Raw genomic sequence first — 11,568 nt, 5'->3', positions numbered from 1 at the left:
CCCTACACAAATCCTGCTCAATTTATGCAAATTATACAAATAACTGCATAAATGGCCTCTGTTGTTTTTGGGGCTGTTGGTTGTAGCTGTGTTGGTCTAAGGTCATAGTCAGACAAGATTCTTTGGGTAAATGTGATATCTTTTATTAGACCAACAAAACAGTTGGAAAAACTGTTCTTTGTAAGCTTTTGAGTACAAACCCGAAGGCTTGCAAAGAACCATTTTTCCAACTATTTAGTTGGTCTAATAAAAGATACCACATTCACCCAAAGAACCTTGTCTTTCTCTGTTGTCTTTTGCAGTTGCTGGTATGAAACTGGAATATTAACATACCTTTGAGAGGAGAGTTAAGGCTGTGGGGGTGATAACTGTGATGAATGGTGGCTGTGCTAGTGGGGAGATGTGTGTCCCTTAGCATAAGGGATATATATTGAAAGATGGCGTAGCTTCCCATTTCCTTCCTTTTGAGGTTTTAGGTACATTTTTTTAAAAGAGCCCAAGTCCCACAGAAAGGCAATGGGATTTAGGTGCATAAGTCATGGTGATCTGGAACTTGCCATATTTGTTTCAGGCTTATTTATGTGATGAGCAACCTTACTTGTTGCACAGTGTAGTGTGTTTGTGTATAAGTGACTTCATTTTTGTAGTGGTAACTGAACAGTAACATACCATGTCTTGAAGAACAGCATCTTCATGAAAAGGCCTGACTGCGTTTCACAAGAATGCCAGTTTTCATATGAGCTTCTGCTTGACAATGAATAACAATTAGATGCTGGTGAAGTCTGGCTAAAGATTTTTCAAGTCTTTGGTAATTAAGTCAGGTGACATTTTCAAGGTTTTCTTTAAAAGCTTGAGGCTAGAAACATGAAGTCACATAAAATGGCTCTGTAATATTCCATTTGGTACCAAAAATATTTTCTCACTAAACATGGTGATAAGAGAAACTATGATGAATATGTGCAGTATATCAAACATTAACAGAATAAGGACCTTTAAAAACAGCCTTTCCCTTAGGTGGTGCTCAAATCTCTCACAGAGATTACCATATTTCCTCATCTCAACATTGATCATTAGCTTTACAGAAAGACCTGAATAAAACAGGCCATTTAGAAAATAAATGTTACTACAAATGTTATAACTATAATTAGTTATAATTCTAATTAGTTCATTACCTGAAAAATCCTTTAAAGCTCAGTCTTTGCATTCAGGTTATTTGCTTGCAAATTTGGGAAACATGCCCAGAACTTTCCTTCAAAACCAAAGGGTGCATCCTTGGTTTTAAGTGAAACAGTAAGATGATTTCTGTGCCTGAAAAAATTCAGCTTGCATTTCACACCCCAGGTCTGAAGTGCTTATAGGCCTGGCAACACGAGGAAAAGTTAGTTCAATTTGGTAAGATGCCATTGAGAGACAATGACCATGTAATAGGTCTAAGCTGTTTTTACAAAATCACTTCTCAACCCAGGTGCTGCTAAATTCAGAAAAGTTATGGAGAGGTGCCTTGAGGCTAAACAGGTTATGAACCACTGGGCTAGGGGGTTGAGAGGCAGGATGGTGCCAATAAAAGCTCATTTGTGGGAGACAGCTTGCATCATATTTATCTGTGCCATTAGCCTTACTTTTCTCAGCACCAAAAACCAAACAAGTTTCTTAACATTGGCCAAAAATATCTCCAAAGCATTAAGAATTGAATGAAAGGATTTAAGCAGGATTTCCCCTCAGTGCTGTCTGATGTCATCAGACACCAAGAGGAAATTCTCACCCGTGGTGCACTCTTTTTTTTTTTAAATAGATTCCCAATTTTTTTTTTTTGGAAAGGGGGAAAAAAACACCCCTCTGGTCTCCAAGCTGCTTGTGCTTCCTGCTAAGTGAGCCTTCCTCAAAGGAGACATGGTAGGAAGGCTTCAGACTTACACTTCAAAGTGCTTTTTGGAAAGCAAGGAGCTGTTAGGGATGTCAGATCATGTGAAGCCAGAGTGTAACTGTGGGACATTAGCCTTAGAACAGGAGAGATTTATTTTGTCTGGCACAACCATTCCTCCTTCAGAGCTTCCCTTAATGACAGAGGGCTCAAATTTGCCTTTAGGACGTAGCTCTGTTGGAGGTATGTAGAGCTGTATTGCCCAGTGGGGAGCCTAGCAAGCAGAATCCTTCCTCCAGATCACAAGCAAAGTTTGCAAGCTGGCATAACCAGTGATGGGGCGTAGCACATGCCTGTACCTCAGCAACTAGCTTAGAGAGGAATGGGGCCCTGGTAGTGTTGCAGGGTATAAAGTGTGTTAAAAGATGATGTAAATAACTGCCAGAGGAAGCCACTTTTAGAGCACAATAAATTTTATTGGTCTTATAAAACTCAGGAAGTAAGCTATATACTCCTTCTATCCCTCTATGCACATATATAGAGATCTAGAGCATGCCTTGAATGCACAAGATTGGAGTTTAGGTATCTTGGTGCCCATCGCCTAAAGAGATGAGTCTGTTTCCATCTCCTTCTTAAAACTTATTTAGGGCATGGGTCCCAAAACTGCATGGATACATGCTTGACTTGACATGTTTAAGCAGACCCTTGGACATCAAGGAACAGTCACCACACACAAACATTTGCTCAGAGGATCATAGTTTTGCACTTCAGCAGTAATTGTCCTAGTCCATGATGTTGGGAAAAAAAGATTTACATCACTAATAAGGATGAGATGAAGCCTTACTCTGGCTGAGCTGTGCTGAGAAAGTGTGAGGAATGAGGGTTTCCCCCAAGTTTGGCTCATGTTTGGCTGCCTAAAATTAATCCTTTGGAAGTCACTTTTCTCTGAGAAGCAAGGAGTGAATTATAAGGACACAGCTCTTCTGGTCCCTGTGGACATGTCTACACATTCATTAATGTGCCTTAGATACTGTGCATTTAGTTTAATATACGCTTGATAAAGTACTAACCCAATGCACAGTACCTAGAGTTACTGCCCATTAGCACTGGTGCACAGTTATTTAGTGACGCTTACTGCACATTAGCCTAATAACACTGCACAGTAGGCTATTAGCATGATTTGTGCTGTAATGCTTTACGGCACAGTGTTATTAGGCTAATGCGCAGTAAGTGTCTCGTGTAAACACGCCCTGTAGCATGGAGCACAAGCAATAGGTGAGATCCTTAGCTCATATAAATGGATGTTACTTCATCACTTTCAGCTGAGCTGTATCAATCTAAACCAGCTGGGGATCTGGCCTATTGATCTCAGTGGATCTGTGCCAGGTTAAGCAGCTGAGGAGCTATAAGTTGAAGGGTCATTCCAATTACAAATACAGCAACTGTGTTTGATTTCCAGGAAAGCCATCAAATATAAACATATCCTTCTGGATTTGCAGGCTGGCAGCTGTGGGGAAGCCTGAAGAACAAGTTATTTTGTGATAAAAAAGAAGCAGGAGAAAAACAGCAGTTCAGACTCAAACAGCAAGTTGACATATGCACGGATAATAACATGTTGATAAGCAGTGCTGCATGTTCAGGGTCTCATGAGGTTACAGTAATTGCTGGCTGTGATCCTCATGCTATGAACTAGCTATGTGTATGGTAGGTAAGCTGATTCAAGAGCCTCAAAGCAATAGCATAAATCTTTGATATTTTTTCTGTTTAGCAATCTGTGATGCTACTTTTTGTTTCTCATAGAGAAAACTGATTGCATTTGTGGTTACATGGTGGTCATGGAATAGTAGGGTTACAATTAAAAACATTATTTAAAAAAATTAAGGAACTGTTTAAGGTCTGCAGGCTTGACCACTCCATAAATCTGTCCCTTTCTGGCCTTCAGATGCCTGTGAATATTTGGAAATTAAACCTTGCAATAGGCCTGTGACAATAGGAAATACTATCCCCATTTGGATGAGAAAACTGATGCACAGAGTGATTTGCTGAAGGTAACGTGGTAAACATATAGTTCAACCATGAGAGATAAAAGATTGTTTCCCTGTTTCTCTGTCTTGATCACATCATCCCTCTTTTTGCATCTCTGCCTTGTCTGGATCACATTAGAAATAAGCTATTTAATCTTCACTGGAAAGACTCCCTTCACAGCCTATGCCTACCCTACCTATCATTTCTCATTCAGTCCTGTAAATGTGACTCCTGCCTCTGATTGGCCTAGATATCAGTCTCCATTGGCCACTTGATAGATTTTCAAATAAGCACCATTGTGATTTCTTTCAGGCTGCCCCTGCAAACATCTGCAAAGCTACCTCATTATCTTCTACCACATTCCTCCTGGCATCCTTTCTTATGATGCCTACAAAAAAACTTGACAACAACTGCACTGCTGGTGTCAGAGTTGTAGCCTGGAAAAAATGCACCTGGGGCAGTCCTCTCACCCTTTCCCCACCCACCTCCCCTTGTACCTCCTGGCTTGCAGAGTGCAAGAACAGCAGTAGGCATGGAGTGCCAGGCATTCTGGGAATGGGAATCACAGCGCTCTAGAACAGTGATGCCCAACCTTTTGGTCCTATGGGCTGGATGAGTGGTGCCAGATCTGTCTGCTAAATCCAGTCCATGGACACAATCGGGTATGCATGCAGCTGTGCTCTATCCCCATGCTGAACTGGGCCCACCACCCTGGCTTCAGCCCTGTGCATACTGGACTGGGCCCTACCACCCAGCCCCAACTCCCCATTCACTGGCAAGATCCTATGCTCAAGGTCATGCTGCTCCCCACTTCCCCCTGCCACCAAATTTCTGGACCCTTGGGAAGTCCTGTAGGCCAGATCCAGCCTGCAGGTCCAACCTTAAGCACCTCTGTTCTAGAGCAGCAGCAGAGTTCTTTTTGCCTCTATTTTTTTGCCACCAAAGCCCATGTCCAGAGGGCAAAAAAATCCCTAAACTAGAGTGCACTCCCCTGCCACTCTATAGAACTATGATTCCCAGAGCACCTTGCATTCAATGACACACACTTCCTGTGCCAGCTGCTTCCTGTAGGCAGGAAGTGCTGGCAGAGCATAGGATGGCAGGGTAAGGGCATTCTCTCCCTGCCCTTCTGGCACCCTTCCCCTTACATGGCACCTGAGCACATGCCTCACTCACTCACTCACTCACTCATCCCATATTACACTACTGGCTGGTGTGCTGAGCATTTTTGTCTACTTGTATGCCCAGGTTTATTTCTATCCATCTATTGACACCTATTACATACTTAGATTATAGGCTGTGTTGGGTAAGGCCTGTCTTTTGGGTTTCACAGTGGGCTTGTGGGAAATGACTATGGCTCCCAAGAACCATAAAAATAATCATAATAATAATAAAACAGACATCATGGCTTCCATCCATGTACTTGAACCACAAAACACACTTCTGAAAATCCCACATTGCTAAAAGCATACAAATGCAACATTCAGACTTTCATATAAAAACAGTGGAAAACTCAAAACCACCAAGCCTCTGTTTGCCTATCATGACTAGCATATTAACAAAAGAACATCAGTATGTTGAACAAGTAACAAATTCTTTAGTAAAAGGAGGCTTTGCTACAGTCTTCTGCCATCTGTTTGGTATCTGCTAGGAAGTGGGTGCAAGCAGCTGTTCCTACACAAATGAAGAGCGGGGAAAAGATAAGCACAGCAGGGATGAGTAAGATTCATTTAGAAGTGAAAAACATGGGATGAAAACTGAATGGAAAATTCTGAAAGCCAGACCAATTCTGTTTAACAAAGTATAGTATGGGCCTGCTTTCCAAATTTTAGTGACTCTTGTCATTTGTTTTTTTTTCAAGGGTGGGGAAGGGAAGGGAGATCAGGAGCTCTATACACCATTTCCTAGCCAAATATAGATGAAAAGATGTTCCTGGTCTTTGTTGTGCTCTAAGCATCCAGGATGAGTACAGAGTCCAATGACAGTCCAATATTTGATTTGTCCTTTCACTTTCACCAGTCTGTCACTGTTGTAATTTCAATGGCTAAAACAGCTATTACTGATTTGCATCAGCATAGGGAAAACAGAATCAGACGCATTTCCTTTGCCAATTGCTCACCAGTGAAAGAGATGATATTACCTAAAAAAGAAAGAGAGCAGGTATTACCTAATCCTTCTGGACATTTTTTAAGCTGGCTGGATTCATTTTTTATCTGCTGAGCACTAGGTAAGCGTGGAACAGTTCTGCTAGGGGCCAGTTAGAAGGAAAGAATTTAGTACCACGAGCATATTGAAGACATTGCAGTCCTAACTCCTTCACAACTTGCTTGGTGCTTTGAGATGAACATGGACCAACAGCAGTGACAGGACGCCACAGCTGAGTTGTAGTAAGTTTTCAGTGAAGACTACATAGACATTGGTATAGTGACTCTGGCAAGGACCTCTGGTGGAGAAACTGCTTATACCAGCAGAAACATCTCTTTCACTGGTATAGTTACATCACCTGCCTGAACAACATTACTATGCTAGCAAAAGGACTCTTCTGTTGGTACAGGTTATGTTAATAAAGGATTTTGCAAGCACAGGGTATAGGTTTCTTTTCCTGACCCCTAACTGACAAAGCTCGGCTGGCAAAGCTTTGTAGGTAGAGCTGGCCTGAGTGCAGGTGACCAGCAATGTTTTGGGCAGTCTCCCTGAATAAAAAACAGGGGTGTCATTTTAGTGCAAGCCCACCTATTTCTACCAGGTCACATATGAGAGGAAGTAACATCTCATGATCATGTTAGAACACCTCACGATTAGTGGTATTAAAAGCTGTAGAAAGATATGATAATATAGTAGTATTGGCATGGACAGTTGGCTTGCCCTCCATACTCTGTGGATGTCAGTTGGGTTTTGCCATGATTCCCATCAGTGGAGCCCAGATTTCAACCTTGGCTTCTCTCCTTTGTTTTTGGGGGAGCTGGATGTATTTACAAACTCTTGGATGTATTTACAAACTCAAATCTATAATACTGTAACTATTCTGACATATCCAAGTTAGCTTTAAACTAGCACGCTTGGATATTGCTGGCAGTTAGCCACAGTAGCACAGAGCTTAAAAACACCCTTTCCTCCCACTCAGTTGCTAGGTAAATCTTAGGGCAGCTACCCTGTGTTGAACTCCATGCTGCTGCATCCACTTTGCTAGCAGTAATTCAAGTGGGCTAGTTAAAAGCTACCTGGGGCATGCCTATATGAAATAAAATCAGTAACTTCTGCGAAAGACATAGTCTCTAGGACTGTGCGAAATTTCACTGACTGTTTTGTTTCAATGCTGTTTCAACTTGTTTTGAGCTCAAAACAGCAAAATCAAAATGAAACAAAGGGCTTCAAAACAGCCTCGAAACGAAATGAGGGCAGTTGAAATGTTTTGAAAGTTTTGAAATGTTTCGAGTTTCGAAGCTCAAGCTGGGCTTGCCTGCAGGGAAACAGAAAGTAAGGAGAAGGAGGGGGAAGAGGGGGGAAGGACTGCTCTGACATTGACTGTGTAGCTGGCCAGTGATTGTGATCTTTTCCTGAGGTCCTTTCCAATCCCAGTGCTGTGGGGGAGGGATGGAAAAACAGCATAAAAGGCAGCACTGTTTGAGCTGGCCTGCTTTCTGCCTTGGGGTCTGGCAGTTACTGAGCTATCTTGCAGCAGCTCAGGAATGTTAGACAACGAAGGCTACTAGCAATGATCTGAAGGATTTCCTACTTGCTAGCCTAGGCTAGCCTAGCAAGAGGGATTTCAGAATACCCTTTTCTTTCTTCCAGATGCTTTTATTTTATTATTATATTAATTTATTTATTCTTTTTAATTTTATAATTATATTGGATATTATTATAACACTATAGAGTTTAATTTATATAGGAAGGGAAATACATTTATATTTTATTTCTACACATTTAATTCTTGCAGCATACATACATTATAGAATTTATATAGGAAGGGAGATATATTTGTTTCCTATACATACCTCGCAGCACACACATATACATTATTGAATTTATATAGGAAGAGAGATATATTATATTTGTTTTCTATACATACCTTGAAGCATACACACACATTATCAAATTTATATAGAAGGAAAGACATATTTATATTTATTTTTATACATTTATACTTTGCACCACACACACATTATCGAATTTATATAGGAACGCAAATAAATTTATATATTTGTATAAAAGCAAGACATTATGAAACACACCATGAAGCATGGTGGAAAGGCAGGTAGTGGCAAGCCTTCAGGGAGGGGTGGAAGAGGAGGTAGAGGGAGAGGTGTAAGTTTCCCCCTGCAAACTGAGACATAGGCTCTTTCCTCCAGCTAGAAGGGATGAGGCTTCCACATGCAGCAAGGAGAGGGGAGCAGTGCCACTGCCTGTGCCTGAGACTGTACCCCCTCCAAGAGCACCAGTCATAACCTCCCCCACCACCACCATGACAACAACAAGCAGCAGCACCAGCACCAGTACCAGCATTGCATGACAGTCTCCTCTACCCCCATTTCACTTCCCACGCTGAGCCTTCCAGTGCCAGCAGAAGAGCTGGAGCTGAATCTGGATCTCAGTGCTGTAGCAAGGGAAATTCTGGGTAAGGAGGGGGAATCAGCTGAGTTTGTGCTCCACATCCCTCAAGTTTCCCCTAGAGCCAGGTCTCCTTTCCCAGAAGGCACTTCAGAGGAGGTTGAGGTAGAGGTTGTAGTGGCAAGTGGTTCAGCTGACTCTGCTCCTCCTGTTGCTGTGCCTCTGCCTGCTGAGGAAGGGGAAAGTGCAGTATCCACACATGCACCCACACCCCAGAAGCGAGCAGGTAGTGTAGTCTGGGATCATTTTGAGCTGGCAGATAATCCCACGTATGTTATCTGCCTGCACTGCTGAGCCAAAACCAGCCAAGGCAAAGGAACAAAACACATGAGCACCAAGGGGATGCTAATGCATCTCTGTAGTCACCACCCCCTTGCCCTTGCTCCTCCTCATCCTGGCACCAGTGGGAGTGTGCACAAAGGGAAGTCCCCATCTCGTTCCAATCCCCCAAGCCCCCATCCCCCCAGAGCAGAGGCAGGCCACCTTGGAACACTGGGGGAAAGGTGGACAGAAAGCAGGGTGTGTTGCAAGGGCGAGAGAGATCACCCAGAACATTGGGGAGATGCTTGCCGTTGATTGCCAGCCCTTCTCCTTAGTTGAGCGGCTAGGGTTCAGGCGGCTCTCAGCAGGACAGTGGTGCCCTCCCTGTATGAGGCATGCAGGGAGTACTTGAGGGAGGAGCTGCACAAGGCAGGTCCACAGGTGGTCTTACACTTCACCTCAGACATTAGGAGCAGCCAGGGTGGAGATTACACCTACCTCTCCCTCACAGGGCATTTGTGCGACCAGTCAGGCTGTCGGTGGGCTCTCCTTCAAGTTGAGGTGATGGATGAGTCCCACACGGCAACCGAGATCATGGGGGCCATTAACTGCTTGGTGCCAGGGTGACTCGTAGGGCAGGGTGAGCTCACCCACAGGTTCATGGTCACTGACAATGAGGCCAATATGGTCGAGGCGGTCTGTGATGCCAACTGTGTTGGCATCCGCTATGTGGCACACAAGTTCCACAGCATTGTCAGAGACACTGTGGAGGGGGACAGGGCTGCTGGTGATGGTGCCAGCACCACCAGCAAGCTCATTTCCAAATGCAGGAAGGTGGCAGGCTACTTCCAACCGAGCATCAAGGGGGGCAAGATGCTGTGGGGCAAACAAGCAGAGCTGAACATCCTGCAACACAAAACCATGCAGGATGTGGAGACTCAGTGGAACTCCACATACCTGATGCTCAAGAGCCTGGTGGAGCAACAGAAGGCCATCCATGAGATGGCCTTGCTTAGGGAGATTGGGACCAGCGGCCCCCTTAACAGAGCTGAATGGGATACCATCTCCCAAATCTTGGTGGTCCTCAAGCCCTTCCTTGAGGCCACCAAGACCCTCAGTGCTGGTGATGCCCTCCTTAGCCAGGTGATCCCCATAGTGAGGGAACTTCAGAGCCAAATGGAAAAGTTCCAGGGGATCAGTGTTCCTGGTTGGGGCAAGCCACTTCACCAGACGTCCAGGCATTGGTGAGGCGGCTGAAGGGGGGGATCAGGAAAAAGCTTGATCCCTTGCGGTCTAGTACGGTCCATGTGCTGGCTGTCATGTGTGACCTGAGGGTGAAGGGCAGCGTATGCAGCAGTCAAACCCTGAATCAGTAGATGCAGTTGCTGGTGAAGAGAGTCAGGGAGGCAGAATGGCGGAGGCGGGGGGATGTGGAAGAGGGGGATCCACTGTCCCACGCTAGCCCGCCATCCACCAGCCAGCCTCCTCCTCTACCACAGGTGCTGCCAATGTGGGCCAAGGGCATGGCTTCCATGGTGGGGTCCAGAGGCACTAGATACCATAATTAGGCAGGTAGCACTCAGGCCTTGGTGGCTGTCTATCTTGCCAAGGATGTGAAGCACTGCTGTGCAACCCCTTGGGCCTCTGGGGCAAGCTGAAGCCAGATGTGGCAGGATCTGGCCATGCTTGCCCAGCAACACCTGTCCTGTCCACCAACCAGTGTTCCGAGTGAGAAGGTGTCCAGCATTGCTGGGGATGTAGTGACACCCCACCGCATCTGCTTGGATCCTGGTTTGGTGGAGCAGCTGGTGTTCCTGAAGGTGAACCTCTTGCTGCTGGGGCTCCTAAAGCTCCAGGAGCAGATGCTCCTGGACTCCAAAGCTCCTCACTCCATCCACACCTATTTCCTTTTTTCATCCTTAAAAAGCCAGTTAATGCCCTGCTCTCAGAGCTGGAGGGGGCACGCACTGCATCCTACTCAAACTGCTTGTTTGAATTTACAAACCACTTTTCACAGCCGGGCCTATGAACTTCACTTCATCAGCCTCCTAGGTAGTAGGTATAGAAACTCATGGACTCAATATAGGCATTGGAATTCTGACACTACAACCTGCTGGACATCTTGACTCCCCTGGTACCTCTCCACTTTTACCTGTGCTGCTACATCCCTCTTCTCCCCCCACCCCAGCCTGTCCCTCTCCCCCTGATGCCTCCCTTTTCATTTTCACTGACTGGCTTTCTTGCCTGCATTGCATGCCAGCCTCTGGCTTCTTTATTATTCCTTCCATCCAGGAACAGCACACACACACACCAACTGCAAGTACTTCCTCAGCCTGACAAAGGGGTTTTCAACCCGAAAGCTTGCTAAGATATATTTCTCTAACTAACTATCATTCAGTTGGTCTGCTAAAATATACCAGATTAGATTGAGCCAAAGGACAGGACCTTGTCTGCCAATGCCATGTTCTTAGATCAATGCCCCTAGCATCTGAATGGAAGGACAAGGGCCATGGGCCCATCTAAGCCCAGGGCTGGGGCTGGCAGGGAGAGTTCTCTGGCAGCTGCTGGAGAAGAATCTCCTGCAGGAGAGCAAAGAAAGGCTTTGTCACAGTTTGGCTGCCTGAGATGCTGCTGGTGCTACTGTGCTGCTTACTAAGTTATTACCTGTTGTCATTTAAAGTGGTGGACCAGACTGAGACTGTAGGGGAGGAGGAGGAGGCCTCATTGGGGCACACTACAGTGTCATGTAGAGGCCCCAGCATCAGTGAGGGCGCACCTTAACACACCCACAATGTCACCCATGTCACGAG

Source organism: Alligator sinensis, unplaced genomic scaffold (assembly GCF_000455745.1).
Source record: "Alligator sinensis unplaced genomic scaffold, ASM45574v1 scaffold1456_1, whole genome shotgun sequence".
Taxonomy (NCBI): domain Eukaryota; kingdom Metazoa; phylum Chordata; order Crocodylia; family Alligatoridae; genus Alligator; species Alligator sinensis.
This window is presented reverse-complemented; position numbering follows the sequence as displayed.